The sequence below is a fragment of the Lemur catta genome, chromosome 21, assembly GCF_020740605.2.
Source record: "Lemur catta isolate mLemCat1 chromosome 21, mLemCat1.pri, whole genome shotgun sequence".
Taxonomy (NCBI): domain Eukaryota; kingdom Metazoa; phylum Chordata; class Mammalia; order Primates; family Lemuridae; genus Lemur; species Lemur catta.
Window position 1 is genome coordinate 17,236,814 of NC_059148.1, and position 24,092 is coordinate 17,260,905.

General features: G+C 47.7%; 1 long non-coding RNA gene across 1 annotated transcript; it reads right to left on the reverse strand.

Moving 5' to 3' along the window:
• Positions 1-648: 648 nt before the first annotated feature.
• On the reverse strand, positions 649-1,505 carry LOC123625878. The gene is made up of 2 exons (XR_006730681.1): positions 1,249-1,505; positions 649-1,113 (listed from the first exon to the last, which is right to left on the reverse strand). It is a non-coding gene; the product is annotated as an uncharacterized LOC123625878 (long non-coding RNA).
• Positions 1,506-24,092: the final 22,587 nt, after the last annotated feature.

A 24,092-nucleotide genomic window follows, 5' to 3' on the forward strand; every position in this document is an offset into this window, starting at 1 on the left:
GCATATAACTCACACACAGAAAACAATAAAAAAAAAACCGAATATTTCATTAAACTAGAAAGGATCATTTTGTTTTTGAAGTTTGTATTCTATTGTCATAATAAAACACCATGGCCCCAAGGAAAAAAAATTTTTTTTTTTTTTTGACACAGAGTCTCGCTCTGTTGCCCGGGCTAGAGTGAGTGCCGTGGCATCAGCCTAGCTCACAGCAACCTCAGACTCCTGGGCTTAAGCGATCCTACTCCCTCAGCCTCCCGAGTAGCTGGGACTACAGGCATGAGCCACCATGCCCGGCTAATTTTTTGTATATATATTTTTAGTTGGCCAGATAATTTCTTTCTATTTTTAGTAGAGACGGGGTCTCACTCTTGCTCAGGCTGGTCTCGAACTCCTGACCTCGAGCAATCCACCCGCCTCGGCCTCCCAGAGCTAGGATTACAGGCGTGAGCCACCGCGCCCGGCCAGGAAAAAAATTTTTTTTCTAGCGTGGCAGTCAATGTGTTAAAGTCAACTGATAATGGACTTCATTTGCATCTACAAAATACCTTCACCCAAACATCTAGATTAGCGTTTGGCTGAATAACTAGGGGCTGTAGCCTAGCCAATTCGACCCATTAAAAAGGACATCACACTCAGATGCCAGCTGGGTATGGTCTTGGTGGCCCATGGGATGTTGTTTACGTTTATTAATGCGACTACAGAGCGCTTACTGCGTGCCAGGCACGGTGCTAAGTGATTTCCACGCAGCATCAGTTAATCCCCAAAACGTCCTGTGAAGCAGGTACCGATCCTGTCCCTAATATTACAGGTAAGGACATTGAGCCCCAGAGAGGTGAGGAGACTCCCGCAGTCACATGGTCCGGATGGCAGGTATGAGAGCATCTGTGTTCTGAACCATCACTTCCTATGGCCCCTCCCTGTTAGCCTCTCCTCTCTCTGCCTTGTCTCTTCTCCTGTGGCGGCAAGTCAGGGTTCAAGTCACCTTGGGGTGCGAGGATGTTTCTCTCCTCTGTGTTTAAGGTGGAAGGGAGGCACCGGTCTGGTACCGCTTTCTCGGGCCTTTGCTGCCACCTAGGGGTCGCGCCAGTGTTGGCCACGCTCCAGGCCGGCCGTCTGGAAGGCAGGTGAGTTTGCAGGTGAACCAGCCGGACGCGGGGTGGTGGGAAGGGAGCAAGTGGGGGTGACGAGTAATTCTGGGCCCGGTAACGGAAATACTGTGATGCAAATTGCTCCAGCTTTTGTCCTGACCTGCTCACTGAGGCTCCTGCCATGCTCGGGTGCCGCAGTCCCCCGCCCCAGCGGGTCCCCGGAGCCGCCGGGACGCCCAGGCTGCCAGGGGGTCCAAGGGGGAGCCGGGAGTTTCTCCTGCCCCATCAGGCCATTGGACGGGTCTGCAGTGCGACTCAGGCTTCCGAGGGTACCCGTCCTCTCGGACAGGGGAGGAGGGTCGGGCTCAGGGGGCCAGCAAGCGAGGCGGGGAAGTGGCCGACGACCGGGGAAAGGGGTTGCTGGAACGCTCGCTACTGCGCAGTCGCAGTCACGCCCCTAGCCCCGCCCACAAGCCCCGCCCCTCCCTTCCGGGCGCGGCCACGAGGTGGCGCCGCGGAGCCGCGCGCGGGCTCGAGCGACCCCTGGAGGACGCCGCGGCCGCCCGGCTGCCCGCGCTGCGGCTCGGGCATCGGTCCTCGGGGGCAGAGGCTGCGCCGTGAGCTGGCGGGAAGGGGCCGAAGGTGGAGACCGAGGCCGAGGCCGGCAGCCGCCGCACACCCGCCGCAGCCCACGTGCGGGTCGATCTTGTTGGCACCCTCGAGCCTAGTCGGAGTGTCAGTCGATCCTGTCACTCAATCTGTCGGCCGGTCACCGAGCCACGCAGCCTGTTGGTCACACGCTTCCTCCCACTGTCCCTTGGTCAGTCCTCGCGTTTCTCGGCAGGCGGTCAGCTGGCCATCGCGGCGCCCTTGTCCCCCGTGCCCTGGGGTGCCGGCCCTGCACGCAGTGAGGGCGAGGAACGTCCACGCGGGCCGCTGAGGGGAGGAGATACGCGGAGCCCAGGCCTCGGGAAGAGCGACCGCGGCGGTGACGTCCCTGCCGCGGAAGGGACAGAGCCGTCGCTCTCAGGCGCTGAGCCGGGGGATGCCACCACCTTACCGTGCCGCGCAGGCGGGGGTCGCCCGGGGGAGGCGGTGGGTTTGGCCCAGTTGCTGCCCTCCTGCCGTGTCACAGCCGCCAGGGTGGGGGCCCCGGCCCCGGCCCTCCCCGGAGGCTCGGGCGCGGCGGGGCCTGGCCCTGGGCTGGAGGTGGCGTTCCTGGGTCCGACCATGCTGGGCCTCCGTGCTGGGCCTCCGTGCTGGGACGCGCATCTCTCCGCAGCCCCGCACTGTGAGGCTGGAGGCGAGGCCGTGGTGGTGAAGGCCCAGGTGCGAGGAGGTTATAGCCAGGCCTCTCCTGGTTCTGCAGAGCTGGGAGAGCGAAAACGGAAGAAAAGGCAGGGGTGGCCAGGACCCCGGGGCTCCAGGGGTAGACCACGCCTGTCACCTCCACCCGAAGGAGCCTGGGGTTCCGGCCTTGGCCGTGTGACCCCGGGCAAGTCCCTGATCCTCTCTGGGCTTCTGCAGTGGAAGGAAGACTCCTGAGGGGGGAGTTCCTCCCACGGACACTGTGGATCTCTGTCCAGCCCCAGTGTGGGGTTGAGGAGTAGACTCTTGATTTTGGCCAGGTAAGTGGAAGTGGTGGTGTGCCTGGCTGTGTGCCCAGCCCAGTGGGCGTGGGGGTGGGTACTGCGGAGGGTGATAGCTGGGTCTCAGGGTCAGAAACCCTCCCTTCGGCCAACCTGGGTGGGCTCTTGAGACCCTTGTTGGGAGGAGGGCTCTGATGACCCTGGGGGAGGGAGGGAGAGAGGCGAATGGGCTACCTCAGGCCTAGCCTGGGGACAGCAGTCCTTCCTCTTTCTACCCCAGTCCTGACTCTTGCTTTGAAGCAGGTCCACAGCTCACATCATGCCCAGGTGGGCCAGTGGTTCACCCTTGGAAGCCAGAGGGGACCAGGGCAAGGCAGGCTTTTTGTAGAGACCTGGTAGGATACCCGCAAGGGATCACTCACCTGGGCAGGGCTGGGAGGTCCCAGGAAGAGTCGGTTATTCATTCAACAAGTATTTCTTGGACACCCATCACATGCCAGGCTTTGTGCTAGACAATGGGTGACAGTAGTGAACTGCACAGACATTGCCCCTGTTTTTGGAGTGCAGAGTCTAGAAATCTCGAAGTGGTGATACGGGCAGTGGGAAAAGACAAAAAAGAGAGCGAATGAATTGGCTGAAGTAAAAGCTGTGGTATGTGCTCGGAGAGTAGCAAAGAGGGTGGGAGATAGAGTCCTGTCCGAGCAGGTGACACCTAATCTAAGACCCCAAAGAGAAAGAGCCAGCCACAGGGTGGAGAGAGTGTTCCAGACAGAAGGAATAGCATTCATTCCCTCACTCACTCATTCATATGTTACTGTGTGCTGGGTACTCTACTGTTCTAGCTGCTAGAAAAACAGAGATGGACAAAACAAGAGAACTCTGTCCCCTCATGGAGCTTCCGTTCCAGTGGGAGGAGACAGGAAACAAACAACCAATCAAATCATTTCTGGGAGTGATGAATGCCATGCAGAAAATAAACACAAGGTTATGGGATAGAAAATGACTAAGGATGCGGGGACTATTGCAGGAAAGGTGGTGAGGGAAGGCCACGCAGCCAGCCCAATGGTGAGAAGGTTGGGAGGAAGAACATTCTGGATAGAGGGAGCAGGAAGTGGAAATGAGTTGAGCAGGTTGGAGGCACATGGCCAGTGAGAGAGTCATGGGCAGTGAGGTGTGGGAGCAGGTAATGACGGGTGTGGAAAAGCTAGGCAAGGAGTTTAGGTTTTCTTTTTTACTTTTTTCTTTCTTTCTTTCTTTCTTTTTTTTTTGAGACAGAGTCTCGCTGTGTTGCCCGGGCTAGAGTGAGTGCCATGGCATCAGCCTAGCTCACAGCAACCTCAAACTCCTGGGCTTAAGCGATCCTACTGCCTCAGCCTCCCGAGTAGCTGGGACTACAGGCATGCGCCACCATGCCCGGCTAATTTTTTCTATATATATTTTTAGTTAGCCAGATAATTTCTTTCTATTTTTAGTAGAGATGGCGTCTCGTTCTTGCTCAGGCTGGTCTCGAACTCCTGACCTCGAGGGATCCACCCGCCTCGGCCTCCCAGAGTGTTAGGATTACAGGTGTGAGCCACCGTGTCCGGCCAAGAAGTTTGGATTTTATTAGGAGGCATCGGGAAGCTGGTGGAGGGGCGTGGGCAGGGGAGTGCTCTGCTCCCTCTAGCTGCTCCATGTCGATGTGGAGTGAGCGGGTGGGAAGGTCGGAGTGGAATTAGTTGGGTATTATTCAGTCATCCAGGCAAGATGATGTTGGCCTTAACGATGGAGGTGGATGAACAGATACACCTGTGGGCCTGATTGACAGGACTCAATGGTGGTTTGATGGTGGAAAAGCATGATCGCTTGGGGTTTTATTAATACTTCCAGCAACTGGGTGGATCGAGGTGCCACTGATTGAGTTGGAGTGGGTTGTGGGAGATAGGTTTTGGGGAGGGAAACAAGAATACAGTTTTGGGAAACTTAGATAGATTTCTGTTAGGCAAGTCGAGATGACAAGCAGACAGCTTTCAGAGTCTAGAGCTTAGGAATGAGGACTGGACTAGAGATAATATTTTCGCTGAGGGCACGGGCAGCGTTGGTTTGGTCCACAGGGGCAGTGCTGTTCAAGGCGCAAGAGCTAAGCTGTCCAGTACAGTGGCCACTGGCCAAGTGCGGCTGTGGCTGTTGGGTACATGACATGTGGCTTGTCTAAATTCAGGTGTGCTAAAAGTATAAAATGCACACCACATTTCAAAGAATTAGCATAGAAAAACAATGTAGAATATCTCATGAATGATTTTGATATTGATTACACATTGAAATACTAATCTTTTGGATATATTGGGTTAAACAAAATATGTTATTGAAATTAATTTCACCTGTTTACTTTTACCTCTTTTTTTAATGTGGCTACTAGAAAATTACATTTGTGCTAGCATTTTTTTTCTCTTTTTTTGGAGACAAAGTCTAGCTCCGTTGCCAGGCCTCAGCCTCCTGAGCAGCTGCGATTACAGGTGTGAGCCACTGTGCCCAGCCTTACGTTGTATTTCCAATGTGCTAGAGCAGTGGTCCCCAACCTTTTTGGCACCAGGGACCAGCTTCATGGAAGACAATCCTTCCACGGCCAGGGGTGAGGGAGGGTGAGTGCGGAGGGTGGGGATGGTCCTGGGATGACCCAAGTGCACCACATTCATTGTGCAGTCAAAGCTCTCTGCCAATGACAGTCGGCACTTGCAGCCGCTCCCCGGCGCCAGCACCACCGCCCCAGCTCCACCCCAGGTCATCAGGCACCAGACTCTCACAGGGGCACAACCTAGATCCCCAGAATGTGGTGGTTCCCAGTAGGGTTTACGCTCTTATGGAAATCCAGTGCCACTGCTGATCTGACAGGTGATGTGAGCGATGGGGGACGGCCACAAACAGATGAAGCCTCACTTGCCTGCCTGCCGCCCACCTCTGGCCGCAAGGCCTGGGGTTGGGAGTGGGTTTGGGGACCCCAACAAGCCACGGATCGGCAGTGGTCCGCAGTGCGGGGGGGACCGCAGTGCTAGAGGGTAGGGCTGGTGGGGCGTTGTAGGGCATGGTGGGTTGGGGCACCAGGGGGCAGCAGTGGGTAGGAAACGGAAGGGCATCTCCGGCACGGGCACCCCTATAGGAAACCCAGAGTAGGGGTTGTTGGCCTGGCTCTCCCTGGCTCTCCTTCCCGGGACCTTGTTAGAGCACAACTGTGGCACACCCCTTGGACTTCCCAACTCCTTGGCTGTCTCAATTGCAGTTGAGGAACAGGCAGGTGGGGTCCCAATGAGGTGACAGTAAGAACCATTCAGGATGTCACTGGTACCTCAGCTCCTGAGTTCTCATCCTCTTCATATCACCTCCAGCTGACATCGCCCTGCCAGGGGGACATTTCCACCCCTTGAGCTGAGCAGGGTATGCCAATCAACAGCTGGGTAGTCAAGACAACCAAGGCAATAAAGCTCACAGAGGTTAATTTATATGAAATAAATGTGACTGTAATCCATTTTCATTCATTATCATTCTAAACATCTTGTGCAATCTGCCTGCAGTATTTCTAGTTGGCAGGAAAACTGCCATTAGGGAAAAAAGAGCATGAGATGATTGGGGGTGAGACTGAATTCACATCTGTTAGTTTGCTGTGACTTTTGTCAGCACTGCTGGGTGCCTGACACTGTGCTGAGTGCTTTGGGTTGTTTATTGTGTTGCCCTCAAGGAATATATGCCCAGATATTTTAATACCGGGAGAAGGGTGTAGAGGTATAAATAGAGACCCGTGTGGGCTCAGAGGAAGTGCAATTAACACCCATGTGTGGGTGCGTGTAACTTTGAACTCAGAGAAGTTGCCAGGTAGCACCAGAGCGGAGAGGCAGGATTTGGCCATGCAGTGGAGGGGTGGAGAGAGGATTTTGCAGGCAGGACAGCAAGAAAGGACATGATTCCAAGAAGGGCAGCTGTTGGCCCCGTCCAACTGGGTCACAGAAAACCAAGTTGGTGCCGGACCTTGAGAGGCCTTGATTTCCAGGTTAAGGAGACTGGACTTGAAATTGTAGGCATTTATGAGTTTTTGAAGAGGGACTGATCTGGACAGCACAGAGCTTAGAAGAAAGAAACCACTTGCCTGGAGCTTTTGGTGCTCAGAGGACAGGGCAGGAGAGGAAACGGTGCTAGTACGAGGAAAGGAGGGAGGTCAAGAGCCCCTCTGGGACTAGTGAGCTGACAAATAAGGTAGTGTGGTATAGTGGTTAAAGGTATTCATTTTGGAAATGGAAAGATCTGGATCTGAGCCCTTGTCCTGTCATTTCTTTTGCTAATAGCTTTATTGAGATATAATTCATATACCATACAATTCATCCCCATAATATCCTGAAATAAAAAAAAATAAAGTGTACAATTTGATGGTGTTTAGTATATTTGCAGAGCTATACAATCATCACCACAGACAATTTTACTTTTTAAAACTAGAGACACAGAGGAAGTGCAATTAACATACTCATAACATACTATTTTAAAGAGTACAATTCAATGATTTTCAGCGTATTCAACCATCACTACTATTTCTAGACATCTTCACCACCCAAAAAGAAACCTTTACCCATTAGCAGTCATTCCCCATTCCCCTTCCTCCCAGCCCCTGACAAACACTAATCTGCTTTCTATCTCTATATATTTGCCTGTTTTGGATATTTTCTATAAATGACTCATATACTATGTAGGCTTTTCATATGGCTTTTTTCTCTTGGCATAATATTTCCAAGGTGCATCCATGTTGTATGTGTCAGTATTTCATTCCTACTTATGGCTGAATAATGGTCCATTATATGGATAGACCATATTTTGTTTATCCACTCATCACTTGATGGATGTTTGGATTGTTTCTGCTTTTTGGCTATTATGAATAATGCTGCTGTGAACATTCGTGTACAGGTGTTTGTGTGGGTATATGTTTTCATTTCCCTTGAGCATATACCTAAGAGTGGAATTGCTAGTCATTCTCTATATTTAACTTTTTGAGGAATTGCCAAACTGTTTTCCAAAGAGGCTGCACCATTTTACACTCCCACCATCGATGTATGAGGGTTTTGATCTCTCCATATCCTTGCCAACACTTGTTACTTCCATTTAAAAAAATTGTAGCCATCCTAGTGAGTGTGAAGTGGTATCTCATTGCAGCTTTGACTTGCATTTCCTTAATGACATTGAACATCATTTTATGTGTTTGGCCATTGGTATATCTTCTTTGGAGAAATTTCTATTCCAGTCCTTTGCCCATTTTTATATTGAGTTGTCTTTTTATTTTTGGGATTTAAGAGTTCTTAATGTATTCTGTATACTAGACCCTCATCAAATAGGTGATTGCAAATATTTCTGCTATTCCATGGGTTGTCTTTTCACTTTTTAAATAGTGTCCTTTGAAGCACAAAAGTTAAAAAAAATTTTTTTAATGAATCCCAATTTATCTATTTTTTCTTTTTCTTTGGTTACTTGTGTTTTAAGTGTCATATCTAAGAAAGCATGAAGATTTACATCTATGTTTTCTTCTAAGAGTTTTATAGTTTTAGGTCTTGCATTTAGTTTTTTTCATCCATTTTTAGTTAATTTTTATGTATGGTGTGAGGTAGGGGTCCAACTTCATTCTTTTATATGTGGGTATCCAGTTGTCCCAGTACCATCTGTTAAAGACACTATTTTTTTTTTCCCCACTGAATTTTCTTGGCACCCTTGTCTAAAATCAATTGACCAGGCCAGGCTCAGTGGCTCAAGCCTGTAATCCGAGCACTCTGGGAGGCTGAGGCGGGAGGATTGCTTGAGCTCAGGAGTTCAAGACCAGCCTGAACAAGAGCAAGATCCCATCTCTACTAGAAATAGGAAAAATTAGCTGGGTGTGGTGTCACATGCCTGTAGTCCCAGCTATTTGGGAGGCTGAGGCAGAAAGATCACTTGAGCCCAGGAGTTTGAGGTTGCTGTGAGCTAGGTTGATGCCACGGCACTCTAGCCTGGGCAACAGAGCGAGATTCTGTCTCAAAAAAAAAGAAAGACAAAAAAAGAAAGAAAAAAAAGTAAAAAAAAGTAAAATCAACTGACCATAAACATATTCCTACCACTTTTGAGCTCTGTAATTTAAGTGTCAGTTTTCTCATCTGTAAATGGTATAATAATAATAATATCCAGGACTAACTTATCTATCAGCCACAGGAGGCATAATGTCTAGATCCCACAATACTTTTAGGGGTCCATGAAAAAGTTTTAGTTTCTTTTCAAATCAGAAGAAGAAAATGAACTTTCAGGTCACATAAATTAAGACAATATTAATATATTTATATTAATGCATTGTGAAATAGAATTTTTCACATTTTTTTGTGGAGAAAGGGGCCCACAAAGGCAACAATGCCTTGGACCCACAAAGTCCTACTGAGCCCTGATAATATCTACCTCAGGCACAGGCTGCCTTTGCCTATCACTGTGGAGCTCTGAGCCCCCACCACGTCCCTGGGCCCACAAGTCTCCACAATGGCAGGGCCAGGCCTAGGGCGGGCAGCCTGAGTGGAGCCCTGGAGCTCCAAGATCCTCACATTTTCCCTTTTAGTGTCCCAGGGAGACTCGGGTAAATTACTCTCAGGGTTGCCCCTCCTGCCGCTCTTTCCTGGTCCTAGAGCAGGGAGGGGCTGTGTGTGGATCCCACCCTTGGCATCAGGTCTGGCCCACTTGGACCCTCATCCACCCGCCTGTGCCCAGCACAGGGTTTTGTGTTCCAGAGCCAACTCTGGTTTCTTTAGTTCTCAGGCTTTTGAGACAGGGATTATTGTTGGTTTCGCCTGGTGGGGCTTAACTACTTCTCCACTTCCCCAGATCTTCTTTCCTGGTCCTGAGTATTTCCTTTGCATTCTTTTTCTGAGTCCACAAATATTACTTCCCAAGTCCTTATTGTGTTTCAGACAAAAGGAATAACAGTAGTGGCAAACAAATATCATTGAGAATATTCTAGAGCAGTTAGAGATGATATATGAGTTACTGAATAAACCGTTATGGGTATTAACTGGTGGTGAATTATGGAGACAGTAAGAGGGCAATGTAATTGAGAGCAGGGGTAGGTATTGGGTCCTTCAGAATGGCTCGTCAGGAAAGGCCTCTGAGGAGGTGATATTTTAGTTGAAACATATATATATATAATATATACATACATATATATATGTAAATATAACCCCAAAGTAGGATTATTGGGAGGATTCAATATGATAATCATGTCAAATACCACGTGCTGTGCTGGCCCATAGTAGGCCATCAGAAAGAGTGGGGAGCAGAGAGACTGTCCCTCACCAGCCTGGGCCCCTTTAACAGCAGAGAAGTGGGGGGCTTTTCTGCCCCACCAGCGCCTTGGCAGGATGGCCGATATTGACTGTGCAAACCCATGAAGGAGTTACTTAGTGAGCTCAAGGGAAGGTCAGTGCTAGGGAGCTGGCCTTCTGCCCTGATTTCCTGCTCTGATTCCTCTGAGGGCTTCAGGGGCTGCCATGGCCTCCCTAAACAGAGACTTGCTGAGGTGGTGAGGAAGGAAGCGAGGAAGGGGTACTCTGCCCCATCGGCTGCCTGGGTTGCTAAAGCTCCCCAGCTGTGACTCCCTGAGTTTGTTAGGCAGAGGCCCAGTGTCCACCTTGGTGGAGAAGGCAAAACCATGCAGAGTGACTCATATGGCCCTGATAGCCAATGTCCTTTTCATTTTTTTTTTAAATTGAGGTGAAATTTGATAATAAAATTAACCATTTTATTTTATTGTTTTGCAGCATAATAATAAAGTATCAAGCAAAAAATTAACTACTTTAAAGTATATAATTCAGTGGCATTTAGTACATTTACATTACTGTACAACCATTACTTCTACTTAGTTCCAAAACATTTTTTCACCCCTCAAAAAACCTTATACCCATTAAGCAGTCACTCTCCAATCCTCCCTTGCCCTAATCCCTGGCAACCACTAATCTGCTGTCTCTATGGATTTACCTATTCTGGACATCTCATATACATGGAATCATACAGTATTTGGTCTTTTGTGTCTGACTTCTTTTACTCAGCATAATGTTTCCAAGGTTCATCCATGTTGTAGCACGTATCGGTACTTCATTCTTTTTCATAGTTGAATAATATTCCACTCTATGGACATACCACATTTTGTTTAACCACTCATTAGTTGATGGGCATTTGGGTGATTGTGAATAATGCTGCTATAAACACTTGTGTGCAAGGTTTTGTTTGAACGCCTGTTTTCAATTCTGCTAGGAGTGAATTATACAGTAATTCTGTTTCACTTTTTGAGGACCACCACTTCACATTTTCATCAGCAATGTATGAAGTTTCTCTCCATGCTCATCAACCCTTGTTATTTTTTTGCTTTTTTGACTCTAGCCATCCTCCTGGGTCTGAAGTGGTTTCTCATTGTGGTTTTGATTTGCATCTCCCTAATGACTAATGATGTTGAGCTTCTTTTCATATGCTTGTTGCCATTTGTTCTTCTCTTTTCTTGAGCAGATTATAGCCCCGTTTGGAAGCCAGGTTGGACAGAACTGTGTTATCCAGAAGAGCTTCTTAGATGTGCCAGTGGTATAATCTGAGATTCTTTGATCTAAGCCTGGAGAATTCTACCCTACATCCTATCAGGAAACCTTGCCCTGTAGGACTGCTCTGGGGAAGAGCTAGACTTAGATGTTAAATATGTGGTCTAAGTGCCCTTTCTGCCTCATGTGTCCTGGAGATCCCTTCTCTACCCAGGTCTTACCCTAGGTTTTGAGCCTTTCCCACTGGCCATACCGTTCCCAGGGGGTAACAATTGTGTCTTTGGGAGCCTTTCTCTGTTGTCCTGACATGTTCCTTATCGTTTGTGTAGCTGGAGCTTGGCTACCATAGCCTTTGTCCATGTTGACCTCACTGAATTCTTTTCTCCACATCCTACTCATTCCAGTTATCTTAGATTTCTTGGTCTCCAGGTTGTCCTAGACTGTTCCTGTAGGTCCTGTATGGACTCAACTGGCAAACTTTCCAGTGTGGGTGCTCCTCCTGTCCTGTCACAGCTAGAGAGAAAGGCAGGAGACTGGCTGGCTGGTCTCCCCAAGGGGAATGGTGTTGGATAGCAGATGATTCACACTTCAGTTCTCACTGGGAATGGTGGGGAGGTGTCTGGAGGACCCTGGCTCTGGAGAAGAAGGGGGTTGCCATGCCAACCCTCAAGGCAGGAGCATGACAGTGATACAAACCTGTATGTCATTTGTAAGGTGCAAACCTCTGGCCTGCTTTGGACCTAGGAGTTTCTCCTTTCTGCAAGATGGCTCTCTCCTCCTTCAGTGTCTCACTCACCCACTGACTCATTCACAGCATCTGTGTACTGAGTGCCACCTCTCCAAGGCCCTGTGCTAAGCTTTTAGACTAAAAAGCCCAGCATTTGAGGACCTCATAGTCTAGGGAGATAAACAAACATTTCAATGCAATGTGATGGGATGTGTGTTATAGTTGAGATATGTGTAGGAAGGACAGTGGGAACCCAGCTGAAGGAGGAATAATTCTGCCTTGAGAGAAATAATGGGTAACTTGAGCTGCAGGGAAAAGGTGCCATTTGAGCCGGGTCTTGAAGGAAGAGAGGCTGACATGGGGGAGAAAGGCATTCTAGGTAAAAGACTCAGGGATTCTTCCCAAGGACTCAGCTCAAGGGTGATTCTGGGGGAAGCTCAGAAGCCCACGGCATTTCCTTTCTCATGTCTCCCTCCCCTTCAACACTGGCAACACCTTGAAGTCCAAAGACCCAATCTTCTGGTTCAGCCTCAGACTGTCTCTTGTCCTCCCATGTAAATTCATCTGTCCTATGTCCCACCCATTCCAGATGCAGCCGACTCATGTGATAAACTCACTCATGCTAGGAATGAATGGGTTAGTTATTATAATTAATGCAATTCACCTAGCATTAATTTAGGCTTACTTTGTGCATGGCATAGGAATAATTATAATGTGGTGCTTAAGGGGACAGGGTTAAAATCAGAGTGACTTGGGTTTGAATTCTACTCATTAGCTTGGGGGTCTCACTCAGGGTACTTAACCCTTCTTCATTCTTTTCCTCTATAAAATAGAAATAATAATGCTCTATAGTGGTTGTAGAGATTAGAGAGCACATGTGTGAATTTTGAGCATGGTGCCTTATATAGTAAATGCTAATTAAATGGTGGTATATACAGTATATATGTATATTTACACACACAAGTATATATAACATATGTATAAATATATACATATAAAATATACACACATAATATTTACATATAAAACCTATGTACATAGTATACACATATATATATTATGTAATATATATGTGTATATATATTCATTTCTACTCTTAGGAAGTTTAAAGACTTCCAGTGGGAAAGAAAAGTGCTCAAATAAGCTATAAAGTAATAACGTATTTTTTCCAAGTTATATACTAGCATTAGAAACAGGATCTCCTGGAGACATTAATCGTAGGACAGTTATTCCCATAATATTTTTTTTTTTTTAGAGGGGAAATAAGATGAATGAACGGAAGGAGGTAGACTTTTTCCCAGTATAAAAGAGAATGTTTTAAGGGAGCTCCTTGGAGGTTGTGAGCTCCTCACGTCCTGGAGGTGAACTCACGCAGGCTGGCTGACTATTGGTAGAGGGGCTTCCCTGGGTCCTGGGAGCGTTTTGCGGAGGGCTGTCTTTTCCACCCATGTTCCCAGAAGCCCTTGATCTCTCCCTGTTTGGCACCTCCCTCCTTTGGCAGGGTCTGGAATTCTGCAGTTATTGTGGTGCCAGAGGCAGCTGCCAGGGCAGGTGCCTCCTGCAGGTGACCTGGCACCTTATCTCGCCTGACCCCATCTCTCTCCTGCCTTACTCCTAGAAATAACCCAAGGCCAAGCATTAATCGTGAAACCATAAAACCACGTGAAGCTCAGATGGCCTTCAGTGGCCTGGACTCTTGGTGCCCTGTTATCGAGAAATGCCTCACCTCCCTATGGGTGGGGAGGGTGGAGTGGCTGGGATGATGAGGGACCCAGCACTTCAGCCTTCCATCCTAGTAGACCAGTGGGCAGAGAATGCCTGTATTGCCTGTGGCTTCCATGAGGGCTGTTTGAATCTGATCCTTAGGGCTTGGGGAGAGACCACAGTGGCATCTCTTAGTATCAACAGAAACTCTCTCTCAATCAGAAACTCTCCTAGCTTGATGTGGGCTGTGACATATACATACGTGTATGTAAAGATTTCATAGACACCTACATAGTACTGGAAAACACATCCACCACGCATGTACCCTGGTGAACATCCATCTGCGTACTGTGTCTTCTTCATCCCCAGAACCTTGCGTAGTGCCTGCAACATCAGTACATCTTTGTTGAACTGATGAGTGAATGGTGAATGAACAAATATTTATGCTCACCCACATGCTCGTCCACACATGTGCACATCTGCAGGTGGGTACCTGCAGATAAACTCATGCATGCTCACATTACACCTACACAACACACACACACACACATTCAAACCAAACACAATAGCAAAATGCACCTGTCCATACACACCTGCACCTAATAGTCACATGCACATGAATATGTATGTAAATTTACAGACTCACAAGTAACTCTGCAGAGCAAGCAGCGGTGGTGGCTGTGATGAGAGAATGTGGTTCCACAGATGCTGAGCGGGGCGAAGATGGTATTTCACTGAGAAGACCACCTCTCAGTTGTGTGCTGGGGTGCTTGCACATACTCTCTTATAGATTGAATTGTGTCCCCTGCTAAAATTCATATGTGAAGTCCTAACCCACAGTACCTCAGAATGTGACTATATTTGGAGACAGGGTGTTTAAAGAGATAATTAAGGTTAAGTGAGGTCATATGGGTGGGCCCTAATCCAATCTTACTGATGTCCTTATAGGAAGAGGAAATTTGGACACACCAAGAGACACCAAGGATGCAGGCACACAGGAGAAAGGCCGTGGGAGGACAAGTGAGGAGGTGGCCACTTGCAAGCCAAGGAGAGAGGCCAAAGGAGAAACCGAACATGCTGGCCTTGGCCTCCAGAACTGTGAGAAAATAAAATTTCTGTTGTTTAAGCCTATGGTCCCTAAGACCCGGGCTGTGGACAGGTACCAGTCGGTGGCCTGTTAGGAACCGGGCCACACAGCAGGTGAGTGGCAGGTGAGTAAAGGAAGCTTCATCCGTATTTACAGCTGCTCCCCATCGCAGGCATCACTGCATAAGCTCTGCCTCCTGTCAGATCAGTGGCAGCATTAGATTCTTGTAGGAGCCCAAACCCTACTGTAAACCAAGTGTGGGACAGATCTAGGCTGTGTGCTCCTTATGAAAGTCTAATGCCTGATGATCTGAGGTGGAGCTGAGGTGGTGATGCTAGAGCTGGGGAGCAGCTGCAAATACAGATCATCATTAGCAGAGAGGTTTGACTGCACAAGAAATGTAATGCACTTGAATCATCCCCAAACCATCCCTCTTCCCCCTGCCTCATCCATGAAAAAATTATCTTCCATGAAACCAGTCCCTCGTGCCAAAAAGGTTGGGAACCGCTGGTTTAAGCCATGCAACCTGTGGTATTTTGTTATGACAGTGCTAGCAAACTAATACACACTCCAGAGCTTTCATCCCTCTCTTCTCCCTGCTAAGCAAGCTGGTGCACAAGGGGAGGTGGGGAGGTGGGGAGGAGCTGAGGAGAGCTCATCAGAGCAAGCAGGACCAAGTTCAGCATCTTCTGGTCTCTTGGAATCTCTTCTAGAAAATGTATTTTGCTGGCTGGGAACTGCCCTGGGCTGTTGTTCCTATAAAGAATACAGTGTGAAGATAGATACCTATGGTGTGTGTGTGTGTGTGTGTGTGTGTGTGTGTGTGTGTTTTCACATGCTGGTATGGAGGAAGATAGATACCTATGGTGTGTGTGTGTGTGTGTGTGTGTGTGTGTTTTCACATGCTGCTATGGAGGAAGTCTCAGGCTGCAGTTTCTTAAAAAGAAACTGAGGCTATGATTTCACGGTGTGCTGCACACCCCAAAGTCTGGGACTGGGAGGCAAAAACTCTGGCATGAGTTTTGGGCTTTACCACCAACTTGTCACGTGGACTTAAGCAAATTGTTTCACTTCCATGGGCTCTGGATTCTCATCTGTCCTGTGGTTGCCTGTCTCACAGAGTTCCTGCGAGGATCCAAGGAGGTAAGAGAGCTACAGGTGCTTTGAAGAGTTAAGAACAGGAGAGGAATGATGCCTCACCGGAATTACAAATGGTAAAGATTAAATGGGAAAAAAAGAGTAACCAGGTTAATTTTTGAGTCCTTCCTGGAACTGACCCAGCCTAATGGTTAATCTGTTTGTCCCCTTTAGGAATTGCTTGGACCCTGTTCCATGCATACGTACACACAACCCGAAGATCCAGAATGGCCCAGAGCAGAACGGAGGGGTCCCTTGGAGGTCAACGCACTCAGGCCTGACACTTTTGCAGAGGCAAGACCGAGGCCAGGAGAGGGCAGAGGGACTGAGATTTCACAGGGAGTCAGTTGGCAAAGCAGAGATTTGAAGTCAGGTCTCTGGAGATAGAGTCGAGCACCTTTTCTTGGTCATCACCTGGGTCTTAAAAGTGGACTAGGATGTGGGCGTGGACAGTGTAGTCCCAGCTACTTGGGAGGCTGAGGCAGGAGGATCGATTGAGCCCAGGAGTTTGAATCTACCTTGGGCAATGTAGTCAGACCTCATCTCCAAAGAAAAAAATGAATGGACTGGGTTTCAGAGGCTTTTACCTAGGGTTGGGGAAGTTTGAAAATTTGGATCCTGCCTTGTAAGTATAGCTTTAATCCGTTTAGTAAAAGGATGTGTTCTGAAAAATTTGGATTCAGTCAAAAGGCCACACTCAAGGATCCAGAAGGGCACGAGAAGGCCCCAAGGCTGCAGGTTCCCCAAACCGGCAAGGTCACATTCTGGGATTCTGGGTGAACGTGAATTTCAGGAGGACACTAATCAACCCAGCATGGATAGAGTAGCTCAGAAGCAGTGGTTCTCAAATGTAGTGTGCATCAGAGCCAGCTGCGGGCTTGCTGAGTCCATTCCCAGACTTCCTATGGGAGGCCTTGCCTGTCTAACTAATCCTAGGTGATTCTGCTAGCGCACTGCTCCAGCCTTGCATTGGCTTGCTAGGCCTCCATCACAAAGTACCACAAACCGGGTGGCTGAAACAATAGAAATCTATTGTCTCACAGTTCTGGAGGCTAAAAGTCTGAAATCAAGGTCTGGTGGGGTTGGTGCTTTTGTGTTCAAATTTCTAATAAGGATATCAATACATATTAGATTAAGGTCCACCCTAATGCTCTTATTTTAACTTGATTACCTCTGTAAAGACCCTATCTCCAAATAAGGTCACATTCTGAGCCACTGGAGGTTAGGACTTCAGCATATGAATTTTTTTTCTTGTTGGGGGGAGGACACGATTCAACCCAACAGAGCTTGACTGTGCATCTGCAGCTTTAGCCAAGGGGTACCCTCTTGGAGGCCCTGTGTATAAGACGACCTTGCTTCTCCCGTGTGGAACTTTGGACAGAAGCTGGCCTGGATGAAAGCTTCCAGAAGGAGGAGGCAGGAGGCTTGTCTTCTAGTTCTGCTCTGTGGACACCTCACTGGGGGACCTTGGACAGATCACCGTCTCGAGGTCTTAGTATCTCCCTGGTCTTTGGTTCACTCTGACAATCTGTGATTCCCAGGTGGCAGGACAAGGTTAGTTTTTGGCTAGTTCTCAGCCTCCATGCTGTCTTATAGACTCTCAATTTGTGCTACTGAGTGAGACCAAGGCTCAGAAATTCGGCCTTGCGGGACTCATTGATTTTCTTTTCTGTGCTCACTTTATCAATTTTTCATTCATTCATTCAACAAACACTTATCGAGCATCTCTTGTGTAGTAGGCATTGTGCTCAACAGGGCAGACTGAGAGCTCAGTCTGGTGGGGAGATAGACGTATAAACAGATAGTCAGAAACACATTTGATGAGTGCTGTAGCTGCCATTGAACTTTTTTTAATTGGAAGGCCGTTAGGCTGAGATGGCTCTAGCACTTTCGGTTGCTACCTAAGCAAACTGTTGCCGAATGTGAACAGTAAAATAAAACTAGAGACTTTACCAATCAGAAACCCCCAACTAACCTCTAAATAGGGACTTTTCACTCTAACCAAATATGTTTTCTTTGTCTTGCTTCCGCAAACACTTTATAAATGTTTCCCACCCCCTCGGTGGAGTGCTAAACTGCTTGTGGTCTGGTGCTGCCTGATTTCCAAATCACCATCTACTCAAATAAACCCTTTAATGTTTTCATGTGCCTAAGTTTACCTTTTAACACTGTGCAGTAAATGCCATGTGCTATGGGAACTAGATTGGGGGGTGATTCTGCCTGGGGGTGTCAGAGAAGGCTTTCTGGTGAGGAGATGAGCTGTATCTTCAAGGTTCCATAGTAGTGCTACATGGCCAGGGGGCCAGGAGAGGAATTCTAAGTAGAGGGAGCGCTTGTGCTGTTTCCAGTGGGTATGAGGAGTAATTAGGTACGGCCGGTGCTCCGAGACATGTGGATGACTAGTGGGAGAAAAGGCTGAAGATGTGGCTTCAGACCTCACTACGAAGGATGTTATACGCCAGGCCTATACGACTGTCTCCACCAGACTGAGCTCAGTCTGCCCTGTTGAGCACAATGCCTACTACATAAGAGATACTCAGTAAGTGTTTGTTGAATGAATGAACGAAATATTCGTTTTTTTAAAAAAAATCCATGTTTTGTAGTTGAGGAACTAGAAGCTCAGAAAGAGCTTCACTGAATCACACATTTACCAGTTGGGAGGCGGAGGCCCTGGGAGTTAAGCCCAGGTTGGTCTGGCTTTAATGCCTGTGCTCTTAACCATTGCACCACACTGCACCCCTCTGCCGATGTGGCCTTGGCGTCCTGGCATGGGAAAGTGAGGCAGCCACAGACGCCAGTCAGAGCTCAGGGGTCCTGCCTCCTGGGCCTGCGCCTCCCCGAGCCTGCAGAGAGCTCTCTGGACGGGCAGCACAAAGGGCATTCCAAGACGAGGGGCACCCCACGATCACTCTTCCTCCCCCTGACTGGGAAGACGGGGCAGGGGACTGGGGGCCCTTATGACGTGTACAGCCTGATGATCCACAGCAACCTATAGACCAGGATTTTTATGACCTGTTATTACATTTCTCCCCAGTATCTAGAACCTTTGGCTAGGATAAGAGACTTCAATAAAAACGCAATCTTTCCCTTTGACCAATTAATCTGTAATTACCTTCCCACTCACTAGCCTTGGTTGATCCCATGATAAGTAAGAGAAAATGACTTTTGAATTAATTCATTGACAGTGAAGTCTTCTAAGGAAACAGTGTTTTATAAACACACAGATACACGTGCACACACCCGCTTAGCTGCCGCGGGCAAACGCGTGCCTCCCCTGGCACGTGCACCTGCACCTGCACCGGTCTGTGTATTCCCGGGAACGCAAACAACTGTATGAGGAACTTGCTGCACATGCAAGGGCTTTCATGTACCCAATTGTGCACAGACAGCAAAAAACCAACAACCAGGCTGGGTGCGGTGGCTCACGCCTGTAATCCTAGCACTCTGGGAGGCCGAGGTGGGTGGAACCCTCGAGGTCAGGAGTTCGAGGCCAGCCTGAGCATGAGCAAGACCCCGTCTCTACTAAAAATAGAAAGAAATGATTTGGACAGCTAAAAATATATATAGAAAAAAATTAGCCGGGCATGGTGGCGCATGCCTGTAGTCCCAGCTACTCGGGAGGCTGAGGCAGAAGGATCGCTTCAGCCCAGGAGTTTGAGGTTGCTGTGAGCTAGGCTGACGCCACAACACTCTAGCCAGGGCAACAGAGCAAGACTCTGTCTCAAAAACAAAACAAAACAAAACAAAACAAAAAACCCAACCAACCAACCAACCAAACAAAAAATCCTCCCAAACCCCAAACAACCATAAAGAAACAAAAACCCCCCAAAACCAAAAACCAAATTCCACCAAACCCTCAGATCACTCTTAAATTTGGAAGGACAGAGACTAAGCAAAAAAAAAAAAAAAAAAGAAAGAAAGAAAAATAATATTAGTTTCCATTCATTGAGTGCTCACTAAATGCTCAGAATTGTGTTAAGCACTTTACGAATAGTGTCTCAGTGTCATAACAACCCTATGAAACAGATATTAGCACCCCGATTGTTTCTGTGGTGAAGTTTCAGTGCCTCAAGGGGTTGTGTGCACATCAGAGTTTGGAAGCCTTTTGATACAGGTTGCCAAGATCACAGAAGCAAACACTGAGTGCAGCTGTGTTCTGACTATAAAAACTTTGTTCTTAACCACTATGATCTTACCCATCCGTATTTTTTTTTAGAGACAGGTTCTCGCTCTGTTACCCAGGCTGGATGGAGTGCAGTGGCACGATCATACCTCACTGTAAACTTGATCTCCTGGGCTCAAGCGATCCTCCTGCCTCAGCCTCCTGAGTAGCTGGGACTACAGGCACATGCTACCATGCCTGGCTAATTTTTCTTATTTTTTGTAGAGATGGGGTCTCCTTATGTTGCCTAGGCTGGTCTTGAGGCTCCAGCGATCCTCTTTCCTTGACCTCCCAAAGTGTGGGATTATGGGCATGAGCCACTGTGTCTAGCTCCCAACTGTATTTTTTTTAAAGAAAAAATTGTTCAATGACACTGGTTAAAGAATGGTCAGGAAGACTGTATTAAAACCATTGTGATAGGCATAGGGACCATTGCAATGGGATTTTGTAGCAGGGGAGAGAAATTGGGTTCAACTCTGAGTACAGCATGGGCAAGTGGGAATTTACAGCCAAGGAGCAGGGTGGGGGTCGATTGATGGAAAATTACTGAGAGGGAACATCAGGGAGAAGGGGAATTCTGGCTAAACTGACCTAACAGGATTCTTGCTGAAGACAGGCCAGGGTGACCAGACATCCCTTGCGGGCTGGTGGAGGATGAGGAACCTGATCAGATATAGAGGGTGAGGGGTTCTTGCTCAACTGACTTAGCAGGGTTCTTTGTTAAAACTGAATTTTATATGGAAATGCACAGATGGGTCGAAGAGAAGGTGCAGGAGCCTGACTGAAGTTTGGTCGAGCAAAGAATCTATGTCAATTTCCATGGCAGGGATAAAGAGAGGATTTAATTTTTACTGAACAGCTGCATGAGACATCTTCCACAGCCATCATCCTCAGCTTAGAAGGAGCAGCTATTTTTTAAAAAATTGTGGCAAAACATACACAACATAAAATTTACCTATTAGATCTTTTTTTTTTTTTCTGAGACAGGATCTCACTCTATTGCACAGGCTAGAGTGCCGTGGTGTCATTGTAGCTCACTGTAACCTCAAACTCCTGGGCTCAAGGGATCCTCCTGCCTCAGACTCCCGAGCAGCTGGGACTACAGGCATGCACCCCCACACCCAGCTAATTATTCTATTTTTTGTAGAGACGGGGTCTCACTCTTGCTCCGGTTGGTCTTGAACTCCTGGCCTCAAGCAATCCTCCCATCTTGGCCTCTCAAAGTGCTAGGATTACAGGCATGAGCCACCGTGCCCGGCCTGTTAAGCCATTTTTAAGTACACAATTCAGCGGGATTAAGTGATTTCTTTTTTTTTTTAATTTTAAAAATTATTTTTTCATTGCTACATGATAATTGTACATATTTAAAGGGTATATGGGATATTTTGATATGCGCATACAGTGTGCAATGATCAATTCAGGGTAATTAGGATATCTGTCACCTTAAATGTATCATTTTTTTGTTGGGAACATTTCATATCTTCTCCTCTGGCTATTTTGAAATATACAACAAATTATCGTGAACAATCCTACTTGTTATCGAACACTAGAACTTTTTCCTTCTGTCTAACTGTATGTTTATACCCATTAACCAGCCTCTCCTCATCTCTCCCCCACCACACTTCCCAGCCTCTGATAACCATCATTCTACTCTCTACCTCCATGTGATCAGCTTTTTTAAGGCAGGGCCTGGTGGCTCACTCCTGTAATCCCAGCCCTTTGGGAGGTTAAGGCAGGAGGATTCCTTGAGGGCAGGAGCTCGAGAGCAGCTTGAGCAATATAGTGAGAACCTGTCTCTAAAAAAAAAAAAAATGAAAAACTTTTTTGGCCCCCACATTTGAGGGAGAATGTGTGATATTCATCTGTATGTGCCTGACTTATTTCACTTGACATAATGTCCTCCAGTTCCATCCATGTTGCTGCAAATGGCAGGATTTCATTCTTTTTTATGGCTGTATAGTATTCCGTCGCCACATTTTATAGTATTCCAATGCCACAGATTCTTTTTCTATTCATCTGTTGATGGACGCTTAGGTTGATTCCATATCTTGGCTATTGTGAATAATGCTTCAATAAACATGCAGATACCTCTTCGATATACCAACTTTCTTTCTTTTGGTTATATATCCAGTAGTGGGAAGGTGTTCATGAAGAAGGAGAGTCCTAAGAAAGATAGCCAGGCTTTTGTTCTGGTCCCCGGCTCAGGGTCTTTCTCTCAGAGAGCCTCAGTTAGATGTTGTTCCTACCTCTAGCCTTGGTAGGCTGCTCTTAGGAGGAGATGGGGGGGTCTGGCCAAGGACTTGACTCTGGTGCCAGGTTGCCTACGGCTCTAAGGAAGTCAGCACAATGTAGTGGAAACAGCATCAGAAGGTGGGAGCTTCGGTCTGGCTCCCTTGTCCTCACTGTGTGATCTTCTGCAAGACACTACCTGTCTTTCAGCCTGATTTCTGCCTCTACAGAGGACACCATCACAGAGAGTGTTGAAGTTGAAATCAGAGCTGTGAAAGGAGCTTTTTTTGTACCCATGGAGATTACTGTGTTTCTGTAGGGGCTGAGTCTTCTAACTGAATACTGGGTGCCCTTCCCTCCTACCCTCTGGCAGAATTTCATTGATCATTCATTCACTGAGGGTACCCAGACTCAGGCACCAGACTCCAAATTTTCCTAGAAACTCTGAGATGATAGGTTGCCCTTCTTGCCTCAGACTTGATTGTGGGCTGGACGAGGGGTGAGGTTTTGGGGAGGAAGTGATGAGATCCTTTCTTTCTCCTCCTTTTTTCAAACCCCTAAGAGTTGGGAGGAAGGTGGTTTGAATGAGAGAGCAGCAAGGGTGCTTGAACCAAGGCAAGAGTGAGCTTTAGTGTCTTCATCTGTAAAATGAGTGATAATCTCTTTGTCATGTTTCATTATGTTTTTGGTGAGAATTAATGAAATAATGAACATACAGTGCCCTGTGCAAGAAAAATGCACCGAGTGAAGTGATTATTATGAGCTTGCTATTGGCTTAGCAAAGGCAATGGTGAGGGAGGGTGGGGGAGGGGAAGAGCAGGGCACGCAGGTCAGCTGGGGGCCCTGGCCTGGAAGTTCTGCAAGGAAAGGCACTACCCCAGCAGCCAGCACAGTGCCTGGAACATGGCAGACCCTCAATAAATATATGTTGAATCAAAGAATGAACTACACCAGAGTTGAAAATTTATAAAGCCAGCCAAGTTTCCTTCTATTTTTTTTTTTCTGATACCTTTCCCCACCTCTGTGATGCTCCCTTTTCTTTCTCTCCTCTGTTCCTCCAGGAGAACATTCTCAGGACAGGACCCAGTGAGAAATGGTGCAGAGCCGTAGAAAGTGCCCCCCCTCCCCGGACCAGGAATCAGGTGGCCGGGGTTTCCCCCTAGTTTGGATGCTAGATAATCCCGGGCCAGCCCCTTTTCTCTGGGGTCCTGTTTCTCATTAGTAAGAGAAGAGCGTTCGTTTGGCTACTCTGTAGTTTTCTTTCCAGTTGTGGTTTTCTGTGTACACTCAGACTGAGGTGACAGTGTTGCTTCTCCCCAGGTATTTGCATTTAAAGGCAGGACAGAGCCTTAGGCTAGAGGAAGGAAGGGCTAATGGTGAAATTCTAGGTATCCTCATGTGGCTGAGAGAGGTATTTCACTGTCATCACGCAACTTAGGAAACTACAGATGGGGTGGATCCTTAACCCAGCCCCTGAAACTTGCCAGCTACTAAATTCAGCCCTGACTCACACTCAAGAAAGTAGCAGGAGATGCTGTGGAGCAACCCGTGGGAGTAAGGCCACTTGCCTGATTGGTCTGAATCCTGACGAGCAGGTGGTTTGAACGGGCTAGGATTCCTGGACATTCCCTGGGACATCATTAGCGATTAGGAGGCCTTGTGGGTAAAGGAAAGGGTTACAGGGAAAGAGTTGCCCTTTGGAGAGGCAGGAGGGATTGGGGTTTAGCCCCGAGTCTGTCACTTGCTAGCTGTGTGACTTGAGCAAGTCTGTTCCCTCTGGGTGTCAGTTTCTCCATATATCACATAAAGGAGTTGAACCCTTT